Consider the following 17,434-nt stretch of genomic DNA (forward strand, 5'->3'; position numbering starts at 1 on the left):
AAAAAATCCGCACCACGTACGTCTTAAACGTTCGATTTCTCTGGAGAGTTTCTAATTTCACTTCGATTCCGAAAGTGATATTCGAAAACACATTCAAATTCACCACAGAGCTACTCCTTCATTAGGACTGACCTCTGTTTAAGACAAATACGATCTTGACGACCTATTTTCATAGCTCTACTATAAACAGAAAAGAATTTTTCCTTCTCTGACCTTTCTCCCCAAAGAATGAAACGGAGGGGGAAAAAAATAATAACAGCAGCAACACCTATCCACTAAAGCGACGAAATCCGAATCAAGTTCAAGTTGAACCCTGAAGGCTTCGTTCGTTTCCTCCACGAGTATGGAACACTTTTCAGGAACAAGTTTTTCGGATGTTCTGTTTTGATATTTTTGTTACTGCCGTTCCTTCCTCTTTCCATATAGAAGAAGCAGAATTCGCGGGTCGATCCTCAGTACCCGAGCAGCCGGTCAGAAGATCCGAATGCGGAACTAGGCTATATTTTTCACAACGTAAGCTGCTACCACTCAACCGGACAGTGTCTTCGTAGAATGTCACGGTCTTCATTCTACCTCATATAAGCGGACTGGTAAGTGTATTGACCATTGTTGATGTGTGGGCCTGGCGGGCGTAGCGGCAAATGCCTGAAGTTTACTAATAGTGTACCATCGTGTCAAACTTTATTTTCCTAATCAGCCCCGCAGAAGTGCTTTTAAGATTTGATCAAAAGGTATTTGAAATTTTATGAAACTTGCATTTATTATAAGGTATATAAGTCAACAGCGTTTGACATTTTTTTTTTATGTAAACAACGCGATATTATATTCTTTATATTCTAAAAACTTTTTATTACATATTTTCTAAAAATCATCTGTATTTACTTGAATGTATATTTGGATATATAAGAATTATATACATATAATTATCAGCTGATTAAATTTCACGAATCTGCAAATAATTTAAATAATATTATTAAAGGATAGATCAAATACAAAGTATCATCAAACAAAGTATTTTGAACAATATTTTCTTAAAAATACGAATAAATCGAATAAATGATTCTTAGATTAAAGATGTTTTTATTCTTATTTTCTTCTTTATATGTTAAATCTCCCCAATTAAATTTCTCCCAATATTTTTCTTTTACATTAACTTAAATTAATTAATTATTATTACTTATAATACTTTAAGCTATTAGCAAAAGATTGATGCATTCCCAGAAAGATTTTTCCAAGAAATGTTTATATTATTCTTATATTATTATTTTTTTAAATTTTGCTATGCAGTTGAAGCAAATCAAGTTCGAAACTAATCTGAAAATTTTGTAATTTTCTTATAATTTGTTAGAGAATAAACTTGCAAAACATTGGCGTTTGCATTAAACTGTTCAACATCCTAGAATTTCCATTATGATTAATCGGATATAATTTTTTTCATAGTGTCAATAAATATATTCAGCTCATTAATTTCACCTATATAACTAAGCTCGTAAGGCTCTCTGTTAGATATTAACAAATTTGCTTTCAATAGTTTGGAAATAAGATGTGTCAATTAAAAATGATGTTTTGTATTTGTTTGCTTAGCGCACAATTAATAATATATAAATGCAAAATAATGTGAATATTTTTTTAATGGGATAAGAAACCAATTTAAACCTAAGCAAGAGTCTTATTGTGAATTTTTACTTAATGCAGGCTTTTCTTTTTGTTATATTGAGATACATCTTGTCGAATTATTTTTATGTAAGCGAAAATGTTGTTTCAAGAAATATTTTTTCATAGCATGCAAATATGATTAAGATGTTTTAAAAACAATTTAAAAGTAATAAATTTCAACTAGTATAATGTTTATAATAAATCTAATGCACATATGAAAAAAGAAAAATACTTTAAATAAAATTTTAGGTAAATAGTGCATATTATGATAAAAAAAATTTTTTTTAGCTTAACAGTCAACTTTTAACTATCGACAAGGTGCTCAAAGATGATTTCACACCTGTTAGTGCTTTTTAAGATTTCTGAACATCTTTTATCGGCTAAATGGAGATTATACCACATTTTAGTAACGCTTCGTAAGACACGGTAGTAAAAGAAACTCTTGAGAAATATGTTAATTTTTCTAAGAAATTCATTTTCAGTGCAGTTATACATATGGAGAATCTTTTTACATTTTTTAGATAACAAATTTTTTTTTCTATTCTCTTTTCTCTTTTTTTACACTTACGGATTTTTCTAAATGCTATTACAAATATTTTGATAAATTTATTAATTTATTTAGCAATTATTTCTTCTGCATGTTAAACTTCCAAAATAATTTTGGCTAAAATTTCATTTGATTAATTATATTAAAGAATTTTTATGTTATAACTTGCTTTAAATATTCTTCTCAATCATATATAATTTATTTTTTTAATTCGATAAAATGATCAAATTGTCAGTTTTTAGTCTCGGTCTCATTTAAATTGAATTTTGAATTGAAAAGTTTTTATGATTCTTTTCAAATGTGCAAATGAGACTAAATATTAATATATTTTTTATCATGATAACTGCTTCTAGACTCTTATTTATGAGTAATTTTTCTTTAAGTAACGTTCGATAGGCAAACTGAAATGAAGCATTTTATGAGGTATTAACATTTTATTAAAAATTTAAAAGTATTAATTAAATTGAAGGTGAGTGTTCGGTCAAATAGATACCTTAAAGCTTTCATTAAGAGAGTATATTTTTATACTGCAAAGTAAAATTATAAACAAAATATATTCAAATAGTTCAGTTATCTATTCAAAAGACTTTAAAAAAATAATAATAAATGAAATATCTCACAAATAAATGGCATCATGTAGTTAATCAAATAATTATACAACTGACAACAAACGTAAAGTGAAATTACATTGTTTTTTACACTTTAAGTGACCAAACGTTTACATGATACCTCATGTAAACGTTTTAACGATACCTCATGTAAAATACTTTTCAATTCCAGTGAAGCGGAAAGGCAGAAGGGAAAAACAATCAAAATAATCATTTATCTTTCATGCTTGAGAATACTATCTCATCAAGATTCTAGAGCAGAGAAAGTTTTCCACCATATCTCATACAGAAATGCATGCTTCTTTTTTAAAAAGTAACTATCCGTGAAATGGCCCACTCATGTTACCGTTATACCCATTGTTAAATTATGTGTGCGTGACTTTTTTGTTTTATCTTGATAAAATATTGATTTTCCTCTTTCTTTCTTTATCATACACACACACAAATACAATCACACAATTTTGTCTGAGGTAGTCTTCGCTAAAAGAATGTATATATCTTTTTACCAGACTTCATATATATATACAATATAATATATTTTATACATTCGAAACGATTTTAGAAAATTTTTAAATGTAAGAAAATATTTTTGATAATCTCATTATAATTGTTTTATTGCATGGTAAAATAATTTTGATAGACTATTTAATTCATAACAGTTTCAAAACTTTTTTAAATTTTATTTTTATTTTTAGCATAAGTATGTGAAATCTATTTACACTTGCTGAAATTCAAGATTATTTAATGATGTAGCAATATTCGAATTAATTGAAAAAGAAATTGAAAGTTATCAAATTTTATAAAATGTATGTGATATTAATTTTTGAAATCAATCCGCACAACTTCTTTCGCACATTTTACAGGAAATTTCATATTGGATGCTTTAATTGTTCTAGTTCCCAAAATAAAGCATTTTTTTTTCGTTACAAGTTTCTAAATGCTTAGAATAAGATATATGTTATTGAAAAATAATATCATTCGCTTTGACTTCACCATTATAGTTTCCTTTTATTTAATGAAATTTTTTTAAAAAAATAGCAAAACTTTTTATAATTTAAAGCACTTATTTCATTGAAATTGAAGAAGATAGTATGCCTTCATTCTTGTGAATCATTGGGAAGAACAAAATGATTTTGTGTATATCATTTCTTCTTTGACCGTATTTCATTGCATCATTGTGATAAAATTCAATGCGTTCTCTGTTTTGAAGATTCTCAAAAACTCATATAAAGACTAAATTATATTTGGGATGCATTGAAAAAAATCGAGTAAAGTCTTGCAAAGGAAACTTGTTGGTCTCTACAACTTGTTAAAAATAATATTTCATCTGTGGATCAGATTATGCAATATGAAAAAATCATGATAAGTAAATGCTAAATTGTTCACACATGGTTTAGATCATTAAAAGGAAAATGACATATCTCAGAATCATTTCCAGCTTACAATTAAATAATATTTCATCCGGGGGGGGGGCTTGGCTATCAGCTGTCTTCGTGAAATTCTGTTATAGCAAATTTCAGTTAAATCTCTTATGTAAAATGTGATGCTCATGATTTCTTAAACAAAGTATTTTAAAACATCAAATGATGACAGACATCATAACTTGTTATTTTAACTGCTTGTACTTATTTTGTTTAGTTATGTACGAATATTTTTAATGTAGCCAAGTCTAATAACGCCATAGTGTTATTGAAAATTATAGCATATAACTAATCTCTTTCAAATTGCTCGTTTTCTTTTGCTATATCAACTTCATTTTCTAATTCTTCAAGTGCGGATAACGAGTAGACATTTTTTTTCTTAACTTTCAACAACAGAAATCAAGTTTCTGATGGAAAAATGAAAACGGTTTTAATTTCGTTGCAACAATAAAATTTATTGATAAGAATTATGGAAAATAAAAATAATTAAACTGTCAAAAGTCAAGGAAATTCTGTATGTCAACTAATTTGACATCATTAAAGAGACATTTCTTATATTTTACAAAAAAAAAAAAAAAAAAAAAAAAAAAAAACCCTTTTTTTATTTTTTTGCTATTTTATTTTCAAAAACACCAAAATATCGCTTAATTTTTAATTAATAGGAAATCTAAAAATTTTTAAACTTTTATGTTCCAAAGTATGTGTGTACCGTATTTGAGGGATCTAAGTCAAATGATCTTCCCTATGCAGCGCCAAAGCACGCATTTATTCTCTTTTATAATTATTTGAGATCAGAGATCGCTGTAATATCTCTATAATCATCTTTATTAAATAATTGTAACTTATTGGAAAAGGTATATTGACGAATAAAATTTTAAAAATTATTTTCTTTTCCTACCGGTCTACACACCCGGGTAAAATAACCTTATACTTGGAATTTGAAAATAAAAAATATTTCAGGGAAGATATTTTTAAAATCGCCACCTTGGAAAAATAAATAAATATTCTAATATTAATTGAATAAATTTATTCAAATACATTTTAACTAGTTATCCTTGTTTCAGCTAATAAGTTGACAGAAAAATAAAGGGATACTTATATTTAGTGCCATAATACGAATAGTAATTTTTGTATGCTTGATGTTTCGTGAAAAATTTCCTTAATTTAGTAATCTTATTGGGGAGTAACATTAATTAAATATTTGAGGCATAAACCCATCATCAATTTGAGTCTCAGCAAAATCTTGCAATGTTATCATGTCAATTAAAATCTTGCAATGTTATCATGTCAATTAAAATCTTGCAATGTTATCATGTCAAAAAATATTTGCATATTTCCATAAATGGAAATAGGATAAGCAGATTTTATAATTAAATTCCACTTTCTTTTTCATTCCTTTTTTTTTTTTTTTGAGAAGGGTAGAGGGTTTAAATTATTATTTTTAATTCCTCGCAGGATTCCAATGGCAAACTTAAATTGAAAGATAATGCTTGTAAGACAAATTGTTGATTTACATAAAATTTGTTTTTGTGGTTCCATGTTATTTTGATAATAAATTCAAATTACCTGTAACAGTAAAAACAATCAATTATGAAGAAGTAGGTAAAAAATATGAGAAAAATAAACGAAGCAAATAGAATCTCACAGATCGAAAAACATTCACCAGTAACTGACCTTTTTATAAATATATCTCTCTATTTTGGGAATCATGCGATATTTCGTGCAAAAGAATCTTACAAATCTGACTGTCAATCTCGTTTCCAAAATATGATATTGGAATATATGAGTGTTGTTTACACTTTACGTCATCATGCTTCAAAAGAGGCGGCATTTATATTCACTCAGCCATTAACCAATGAGAAAAGATATGAGAACTGTCTGAGTGTCTGTCCTTGTTAAACAAGGAGTAGTGAAGTAATGACGTCACTAAAGTTAATGGTTGAAAAGTAAATGCAAAGAATACTCGGCTATTCAAATGGATTTGTTCTCGTGGTGGCAACTTTATTTACACAAGGTGTTTTCAGGAACATCGATGCCTGGTTTGCTTTAAAACATACGGTATGTGAAACTTAAACAAAATTTTGAATGGTTAAAGTCAATTGAAATATTCTCTAACAACTTTGCTTTGTCTTTGACTTAATGTAACATGGAATATTTTAATTACAATTTTGATTTTTGAATGGGCTTTGTTATGGTAAAATATCTCATAAAATGTACTAGATAGTTCGCCTAGATTAATAATTGCTTAAATTAAATATTTTATGTAACTTGATCTTAATGGCAGCTTCAGCAAGATAATTTTAAGTTTCAAATTTTGATAGATGTATAATTGTATCAAAAATTTAAGAATTGAAAAAGGCTTGTGCTATTTTGTTCATTTCACTGTGCATTTCTTTTATTTTTTGTTAGCCTCTCCCCTAAAATTCGTAAAGCCTGAATACACAACAACGTAATCTAATTTATAACCTAAAACATGGTTAAATTATAATTTTTCATGTTAATAATATTTTAAATATAAATTTAAATCCTTTACAGATTCGTCTTAGATTTCACAGTAAATATATTGCTTGCTTTCCTGATAATCTGTTTTGCCACGAATTATTTGTTTTAAGAAGAAAATAGTAATTCTAAAAATTAATAAAAAAATACCATCTATTTTAAAAATCTATTAAAAAAGAAGAATATTTAATTTTATCAACAATTTAAATATTTTTTCAAAAGGGTTTTTTTTTTGTATTATTGTTTGTGATTGTTTAATATTCGTTCTGAATTCTTCCGATTCCTGTTGGAAATTATGCTTAAAATACATTTAGAAATTTATGAAGTATAGAAAAATATGTATGTAGCATACATGTCATTGAAAAAATCTTTTTTTTATATTTAAGTAATGTAAATATTATTTTGTACTGTTTTATTTTCAGAAGTTATAGCAAGAAAACGCCGAAATATTATTTAATTTTTAATTGAAATTCTAACTAAACTTTTTTAAACAGCTCCTCGTTCCCACTTTTGAAAGCGTATATGTACCAAATCTGGTACCGTAAACCAAATGGTTTTGCCGGTATACCGCCCACACACGCACAAATACATATTCATCCTTATAATAACTAAAATTAATAGAATTGGCTAGATCTTTAATTATTGCATTTTAGAATAATTTTTAAAAGTGTTCTGCTAAAATTTTAAAATTATTTAACAGTAAAAAAATAATAGAAATTTATTTTATAAAATTATATATTAAAATTTTTTGATACCAAAAGCTTTATTTTGATAATACTTTATCATTGCCAATTCACAAAATGTTTTGATTTTTTTAAATGCTTTCACATTCAATTGACAGTTTTTGATTAATTAAACTTAATCAAGTTAACAAAATTGATTAAATTTGAGAGATTTGTTTAATATAAAAGGTTAAAATTTAAGACAATTAAATTGAGATTAAAATAGTAAGATTAATCTTCAAATATTTTGCTTCCGATTGATATAAAAAATTTACTCATTAAGAAATGAATTTTTTATTTTTTAACTAGAAAGAAAAGGTGTTAGAATTATTTATTTTGTACTTAGAATTTTTATAAATTTTAAACATGTTAATCATCTAGTTATATAAAAGATAATATAAACGTATTTGTCATATTATCTGCATCTAGAAACAAATTTCTTCCATAGGAAAGCAAAATTGAGAATTCTATAATGAAAGCATTTTCGTACATTGTAACCGTCATACAAATTTTTGCTTTAATATTAAATTCAATATAGTATCAATACTTAATTAGATCAGTTTCATGCTAATAAATACAATATCAATTTAAAAATATTTGAACTCCTACAGACTTAAAAATGATATTCGTTAAAATAGTCTCTTAATCTTATATACAAATTAAAATCTTATGTACACGCAGAATACTATATTTTAACTATAAGCAAAAATATATAGATAAATGAAATATTTATTTGGTCTTATTGACAGCTCTTCACAACAATTGATAAAGCGCTCATCATTTGACAATGGGATATTTGTACTTGCGGAAATGTCATGGGTGCTATTTTAGCCATCTTATAATGTGTTTAAACCATGTCATTGTATTTATCATTTATAATAGACAGGCAGACGAAAAGTTTTGTTTCTATTTTTTTCCTTTCTACAAATTTAATTTCATGCTTTAGGAAGCAGATAATTACGAAGAATAAAGCTAAAGTTAAGAGCACCTAGAAAAAATAAATAAATAAAATGTTCCCCATTTTTCTGTACCATCCCATGACCGCAATTGGGATGAACTCAATGAGGTCACGAACTTGGAAAGGATTGATCAGATGCCTAAAGAATTCTTCCTTCCGTATTTGCGCCTCACACATACGTGTTACATGCGTGATGCGCCTTATTTCGACACCTGTGGATTTGAAGAAAATGAATGATTCCCGCCGAAAATAAAATTTAACGAGTTTACGTCATAATAATGTTATGTCAAATCTCGAATTCGGCTGTCAAGGTCAGAAAAATCTTAGGGATTAAACTGCCTTCTTTTTTTAAATGATTCTAATTAGACTGAATAATTCGTGACTTAAAATTAACGTCTCTCACAATCGCCTTGTTCTTTTTTTATATACAAAATTGAAAGGATAGTGGTTTTTGAATGGCTTTTGCAGTCGTTGAAGAGGAATTGTTATGTATTGAACAATCAATCAACGTCGAAATTTTCGAACTCGTTTGCTCTTCTGTACAATGCAAAAGTTTCATATTAAAAATAAATATTTGAAGTGTATATATATTATGCCATTTTTTTTTTAATTACGAGGTTTCTTTGGTGAGCATTTTCTTTAGGAATTTCGTTTTCAAAATAATTTTTTTTGCCTTCTTTTTATTAAATTTCTTTTTAATATATAACTGTGCTATTATGCATCTAATAAAATGTGTAATGCATGTAATAAATGTGTAAAATTATTATTGGATTTATGTATGATAAAAAATTTAAACTCATCTTTCAAAAGAAATTGTCTTATTCAAAAAAATAGAATAGTTAAATCCTATTTAATTGTCTATAATGATTTAATTTTGATGTCTCGTCAATTCAGTTCAATTCGATTCATCGTCCAGTTTCCTTCCATTTCAAATAAAGTTCTATTCTTTTTATTAATAAAAATAAACATGTTTTATTCATTGATGAATATTAAGAGTTAAATGGATTCAACATGGAAACCGTGGAAACCAGGTGGTAGAGTCTCGACTTTATGGTTTTAACATGGCAGATTCATGTCTCTTTGTCACCAAAAATTTGGACTTTGGATGAGTAAAAAATACTCACAAGTTTTTGGACTATAGACAAATTGGTCTTATTCATCATATGAAATTTTAGGATTGCTAAACTGTGTGCATGATATGTGAATAGTTTAAAAATTGGGAATTCATAACATGAATCAAATCTTTCCTTCACGGTACGAAAGAGATTTGAAAAACTAAGAGGCAAAAAAAGTCTGTAGATATATCAAATAATACCATAAGTTGCATTTATATATTGAATAAACAAACATAAATTTGTTAAATAACATAATATTTAAAAATAATTTTAACATAAATAAAATTGTTAAATGCTTAGAAAAGGAACTGGCAAATAAATGATTTGATTAACTTTTCTATCTAAAGTTTTTAAATAATAAGCAGGTTGCAGTTTATAATAACAATACTATGTAAATAGCAGTATTATTTAAAAAATATTTATTTCTATAAATGTTGTAGTCATCGTCACACATTAATCGGATAACTTATTGCATTAAAAATAAAAAAAATAAAACCTAGAAATATTTCTTATTAAAATAAATTTTAGCTTATTATTATTATTATTTGCAATTAGATAGATAGACCTTAGACCTTAGATATTTATTAAAAGACTGCGTTTTAAAAAAAAAGGCGGTATGATCTTAAAAATTTTTATGTCAACTTGTATATACTGTCTGTAAGACTGCAATTTAGTTTTATTAAAAAGTAATTCATCTTAATAAATATTTGAATCTTTGATCAGTCAGAAATTAACATTTTAAAATTATCTGTGTATCAAATTCTTTTATATATACAATTTTCTGACAAATAACTAAATTATCGTAATTCTTTTACTTCCAGTATGCGTATATCCTACAGTAATTGACAAACATTTAGACATCTAATGATGCTTTAATTTTAATAACGAAAGTTTTAATTCAATCTTTGAATTTTATGTTTGTTACACGTTTATTACAGAAACAAATTACTAAACAAAGCACGTAGAAAATATAAAAGAAAATCTCATCTTTCATTAAAAAATTTTGCTCATTCTTTCCCATAAAAATAAACCCCAGGGATATCCTGAAACCTGTTAGGGTAATACCCTTCAATGAAAACCAATTGATTTATTTTGGCGAAAGATTCGAGTACCTTCTTCCCCCAAGTTCACACGGAAATATTTCAAAGCATTGCCAACTTATGGTCAAGGACGCTTTTTTATGAAGACCGCTGAGATACTTTTAAGGTTACTTTTTTTTTAACAATGGAAAACCAATCGGCTCTACAAACCTAGGTATGTCAGGGTCATTCTTTGTTTGAACTAATAATTTTTTTGTCTTCGAAACAGAGCTTTAATTACAAGAGTGTACTCATCACTTTTACGTACGTGCTCATAATTGTGGTGTAATTTGTGTTTGCCTTTAATTATATTATGTTTATTATTTCTAAAAAGTAGTAATAGTAAATTAAATATTTTTATTTTGAAGATTTTATATGTTATGAATGTTTATTTCACAGATCTGTCTAGGCAATGCAGTATAAAGTCTTAATCAGAAGCATTTGTTCATATAAATCCATAACTTAAATGTAATTTACAAATTAATAGAGTTTTTGATTCTGAAAATTTCTAATTTATCAAAAAAAAAATCTAAAAGAAGCTGAGACGTATTCTGTTTTAAAATGTTTTCATGTTTGTAAAACCAGAATACTGTGATCTTTCTTTAATTAAATCCTTGATAAACCAAAGTCCTAAAATATATATATATTCATATTTTGAGAATTTTACTACTAATAAATTTTTTAATTACTTAAAAGTTCTTCTTTTAATCAATAACGTATGAACCGTTTACATTTTATTTTCAAAATCGACAATAATCTGTTCTAAAAAAGCAAAAAAAATTAAAAAAAAAAAAAAACAATTCACAGAGACTCAAATTTTACCTACTCTTAAGCGAATGATATTTTTAAGATAAAAACATTATAATAAATATGAAATTAGAAAAAAAAAAGTTAGAACCAATTTTAATGAAATTCTTATTCATTAGATTGTTATAATATTCTTAAAGTTAAGAATATCATAAAGCTGTAAGAATTAAAATAGCATTTACAAAATAAGAATATTTCTAATACTAACTAAATATTTAACATTCATTAATTGGAATATCTATTTTTAGAAATTAAATCTATCATATTTAATAAATAAATTAAGGACTTGTACAGTAAAAATTGCAAGATTTAATGTTAATTGTAATATTGAATTACGAAAAATTAACAAACAATTTATAAACAACAAAATAATAAATATAAAATTTTAAAAAAATCGCTTCTATCATTGTATAAATAATTATAAATTTCATCAAAATTTACAGATAAAATAATATCGTAAAACAGTGAGTTGCTGACAACTATGATCGGAAAAGATTAAGCATACTAATATAAGAAATAAATTCTAAAAAAAATCATTGTAGAAATTTTGAATAAAAAATTAAATATATAAATGAATATGATTACATTTTCAATTTACATAGAGAATTATATACTATATCTGCACCTCATGCCATTTGGAATTTTTTTTCATTACTGTATAGATTTTTAATAAAAAATTGCTTCATATTTTTTAAGATTTTGAAAAGTATATTTTTTAATAGTTATTCTAAGATAATTTCATCATACATTTATTACCATGTATAAGAAAACTAAGAATTGAGCAAAAATTAATCTAAAATAGTGTAAAATTCACCAATATAAGAGTTTTTTTTAATCTTATAATTTAAAATAAATTTATATAAAAAAATGTAATTTCATATAAATAAATGCCTTTTTCGTAATTTCTTATGAACGTTTATCTAATAACTCTTTTTAGATATTAAATCAGTAATATATATGTGAATCGTTATTTGACATGATATAAAAGACGAATCTAAGAAGATGAACATTTTGGCTTTGACATACCAGTCAAGGACTTTGAATGTAATGAAAAAAATGGAAAATGCCGGGAGGTAGTATACATAGTTATTACAGAAAGTTTGAACTGGACTGAAGCAAAAATAAATTGCTAATAGTTCATTATGCACATGACTGTCTTCAGTCGTAATCATTTACGTTTTTTTTTTCCTCTGAAATGGAAAGTTGAGATTTCGAACTATCAATTAAGTGCTCAAACACTTTCACCGGTAGTACATTAACTGCCCAGTAATCTTCGTTTGTGAGATGAAAGTTTTCCATTTCTTTGTTTCCCCTTTAGGGCAGCGTGTTAGTAAATGGTTGGGATCATGAAATACTCGAAGGGTTTTTCCTTTTCTCTTTCTTTTTTCTTTTTGTTTATAAAACTAGTTTAACATGACAAGAAATGTTAATATATGTTCCCGCATTTTAAAGAGGTTTTACTTATCCTTTATGAGTCTACTTTTAACAAAGCTCAGAATATTAATAGTTTTCCAATAAAAACATACAAGGGAGAGTGAACTTTGCTCGGCAGATTTTTTTTATATAATATAAAGTCTTGTTTTTTCGAGAAAATATTTGATATGATTTATATAATTATTATATATCAATATTTCTCAATCTTCCCTACATAAGAACTAGTCATTTAGACAAAAAAAATCATGAATGCACTTAGTTTAACATGTTATTTGAACTGGTTAATATATTAATTGCATTGTTGCTATTGGATGTGAGTCGAACGTATTAGCATTCCGATAAAGTCATATAGCGTACAAAATTTTGAAGTACAATAGATTTATTATTCTGTGACAACAATGCAAGCGCCACAAAAATGTACGAAATTGCGCTATATGACATTGTCAGCATGAGAACTGATAGAAAAAGGCTCTAATAGTTAGTTATAAAAAATGTTTTTTTTTAAAGGGTAAAATCAAGGGTTGCTTTTTTTTTTCAGGAAAGACACTTATATAGATAAACTTAAAAAGCTAAACCTTATCTAAATATAAAATCTGATCCAAAATATATACAAAATAAATAAATATTGCTTTTTAATGTTATAAGATAAACGCCTTTTTTAAATGTAAAATAAAAAGCTATAATTAAATTTATCCTAATTTTTGTTCATGTCAATTAATCATTTGTATTTTATTACACTTGTATACATGAAAATATTGTATAGCAATTTTTAACACAATCAAACTATTTTATTTGAAAATTTAGTCATATTCTTCGATTCAGATTGAAAGGAACTTGATTAATTTTTAAGAAAACAGAAAAATTACATTGTTGCAAAAAATAGTCTTTTCATTTTAACTATGTATATTTTTCTTTTAGCATTTTAGTTGGATTTAAGTTTTAAAATAATGCAGAAATTTGAATTTTGCGTTGCAACAATCTCTGCGTTCATTGAACCATGTTCATAAGCAGCACATACTTCTCTAGGACATGTGCTCATCCTTATAATACGAGCTATACAACAAACAGCAGGCGTTAATTGACTTACTTGTCAACATTTTACTGCTTCGTTCCACTCCGACAGACTTTTATTTAGAGGTGCCGGAAATTCTCGCGGTTCAGAGGAGGTTCTAAACTGCTTCGTTTTTGACAAACAAATTTTCGTGCTTTTGCAACGATTCCAGTTGATTAATACACAAGCATATATATATATATATATATATATATATATATATATATATATATATATATATATATATATATATATATATATATATATACATATATATGTTGATCTGAACTTATTAAATTTATTTATTAGCTTTCTTTAAAAAATAATCCATTTAGTTGATTTCTAACAAATTTACGTCACATAAAAAACGTGAGTTTGAATGTTACACAAAATTAGACTTGAAAGTCTAAAAGTCTTTCGCTAGCATGAGTTGATCTTTATTTCGTAAGCATTCTTGTATATATTACTTTCTTTTCGATTCTCATTGTAAAAGAGCGAATCTCCTGAATATATTTCCGGTTGTATGGTCGGAAGAAAGGTTGTAAGTCTTCGAAGGTCATTGTAAAATCCGCAAGCTCTAATCTTTCTGCACTCGTCTTTCCCATGCAGTGACACAAAATACCACACTTTGCGCCTTTGCGCTATTGAGCTATTACATACAGTTGAATAAACAGATTAACAGATATTAACGTTAATATACAGATCTGTTGCTCCAAGTCACATACATGGGAATATACAGTAAATTAATTATCATGACTTATTGTATTTGATTCAAATTTAATATGCCTCTGCATTTTGGATGATAAAACTATGTAGCAAATCTTATTTATCTAATATTTTGTGTTCTCTAATTTTGGTGTTCGCAGATATTCTGATGCACATAGAATAAAAAGCCGCATTCCACTCGAAATTGGTTAGAAATCTAAAAGTTTATTGCTAGGACATCATACCAATTTTTATCCCTCAAAGCGTTAACCCCTGTAATGTCAAAGTTCGTGGTCACAGACGCAGAGGCAGACAAAAAGATATAAATGTGTTATCGGACAAAAATGGGTGACAGTTATAATATTTTTGTTTTATACTTCGTTTATAAGAAAGTAAAAAATCTTTAAAAAAATGAAATTTTTAAAATTATTTTAAAAAGAAAAGATTTCCAATTTCATGGATATATATTAATATGAACAATATAAATAACAATTTTTAAAAAATAGATTTAATGATAAATTTTTTGTATACTTTTCAAGCAAGATTAAATCACATTATTCACAATTTATATTTTAAGCTGTAATGCTTACCTGTGAATAGTGAACGCAATATAATGAACTTAAAAATATTTAGTATCAGTAAATTCTGTAACTCATGATTTTAGTGTCTTTAGACCATGATTTAAATATAAAGTTTTATTTTCCATAAATAACAATTTCATTTTTTTTTTTTTTGGCTCACCATATCTATATCTTAAAAAATCTGATATGACATCTGATGAGCTCATTTCATCTATGGAACGAAGTTAGTCTAAAATAAAAATAAACTTAATTCTTTTTCAAAAAATATTCTAAACATTTATTAATAAATAATAGTAATATTTTAAATATTAACTTCAAAAATTATAGTCTAGTAAAAAAAAAATGTAACATTTAATTAAAAATTTGTTTATTAAAATCTTTATTTATGTATTTCTCTCGAACTGCGGATATATTTTTTAATTAATCATTTAAGTTAATACTTACTGTTAATAATGTTTAATGTTAATGTTTAATCATGTTATAATACTGTTGAAAATCAAAAGTATAAAAAAAAAATTTCAAAATTCTTCCAATCCATTTCCAAAATTTTAATAAATCACATTGTTCATTTACACTCAAAATATGAAAATGCAAATATTTATTGTTGCTAGTTTGAAATATGCAAAATTTTAAATAATTTTTTTTTACCTGTTAACTTGATAATCCTAATTCTTCCGCATGAAAATAAATGATATGAATAATATGAATTTCTGTATAAAAATAAATTTCCTTTCAGATAAAATACATACTTTCGTACTTCATTATATTTCGCATCCAATTATCGCTAATATTCATTATTTCATCATAAAAGCTTCATCAAATATAAATACATTTCCCAACGAGCGATATTCTTAATATCGTTTGCAGCTGTTATTTTATTGCCTGATTTGGAAGAAAATAAAAATCTCTCCGCTTATAAAAACAATAATCAAATAAAATTTGAACAATGAGATTATTCATGCGAACAAGCGAAACAAAAACATGCGAATTTTAAAAGTTTTAAATTTATTGACAATTGTCACAATTAAATGTGGCAATACTTTTTCGTTTTTGTTTTAAAAAATAAATTATTATTACCATTAATATAAAAATAATATGAAACATGCAGAATAAATTTCTATCCTTACTACAAATACTTATTGACAAAGCAGATTTCCGAAAAGCAAACAATATATTTACTAAATTCTAAGAAAAATCTTTGAAAGATTCAAATTTATATTTAAAATAAGATTCGCATGAACAGAAATGCCAAGTTTTGTATTGTTTTAGTTTAGAAATTAGGTTAAATTGCTAAAAGTTTAGAAACAGTAAAGTGTATTCTCTCTTTTTTTTTTTTTTTAGAAATTTTAATAGAAAATAAGGGAAATGCATAAAAAACGTAGACAATGATATAATTGAAGTGAAGCTTCAAAATATTTTTTCGCTTGAATATTAAATGTTTGCTATATGAATTATTGCTATATAAAAAATGTTTGCTATATGAATTATTGCTATATAAAAAATGTTTGCTATATGAATTATTGAAGCTTAAAATTATTTAGCTGTATAAGCTATTAATATCAAAGTACACCAAATATTTATTTAAATATTTTAATGATCATTAATGTCTCAGCTATCCAATTCGTTGCCAAATGCTGTTAGTAAAAAGTATTTACATTTTGGTGTCAAATGTATTTTTTTTTAAATTTAAAGTGCTTTCTTTTCCCAATAATAATTATAATGAATAATGCTAAAAGGTTTAATTTTTAAATTAAAATACTGGACATGGGGTTACATTAAATAATGACAAGAATTAAGAGCTTGTTTTTGCAGCAAATGATTTGCGTGGTTATATAGAATAACAGGACACAATTCAGTAGATTTCATGTGTAAAATAGTTGATATTTTTCACACGTTCTATATTTGTGAAAGTATTGGTGCAAAACATACAGAAACAACTATTTTATTTCTTTCCATCTGCTACGTTTTCCTGGTGATAATTAACAACTTCTAATTTATAGTCAACAACAATAGTCACAATCAAAATTTAAAAGTTTAAGCGACAAAACACAACATTGTTATAGGTTAAAAGTGTCAAGAACAATGAATATTAACGATTTTACCATCAATTATTTTTTAGAAACATTAAACATTTGAAGCAAAGTTCCAAAGAAAAAAGAATTTAAGCTTCATTTTTCCCCGCAGGAGGAATTTTTTTACCGGTTTACTCTAGAAGGACAGAAGCGCATTAAGAATCCAACCACGAACTCAT

General features: G+C 25.8%; 1 protein-coding gene across 3 annotated transcripts in view; it reads left to right on the forward strand.

Annotated features, from left to right (window-relative positions):
• The first annotated feature begins 429 nt into the window (after positions 1-429).
• LOC129963912 (elongation of very long chain fatty acids protein 7-like) overlaps positions 430-17,434 on the forward strand; it is a 37,866-nt gene continuing 20,861 nt past the window's right edge. Inside the window, exon 1 of one of the 3 annotated variants that reach the window (XM_056078501.1) lies at positions 430-590. The gene's annotated coding sequence lies outside the window, so the exon portion shown is untranslated. The other 2 variants (XM_056078503.1, XM_056078505.1) reach the window with 2 other exon arrangements.

Source organism: Argiope bruennichi, chromosome 3, assembly GCF_947563725.1.
Source record: "Argiope bruennichi chromosome 3, qqArgBrue1.1, whole genome shotgun sequence".
In the NCBI taxonomy this organism is placed as follows: domain Eukaryota; kingdom Metazoa; phylum Arthropoda; class Arachnida; order Araneae; family Araneidae; genus Argiope; species Argiope bruennichi.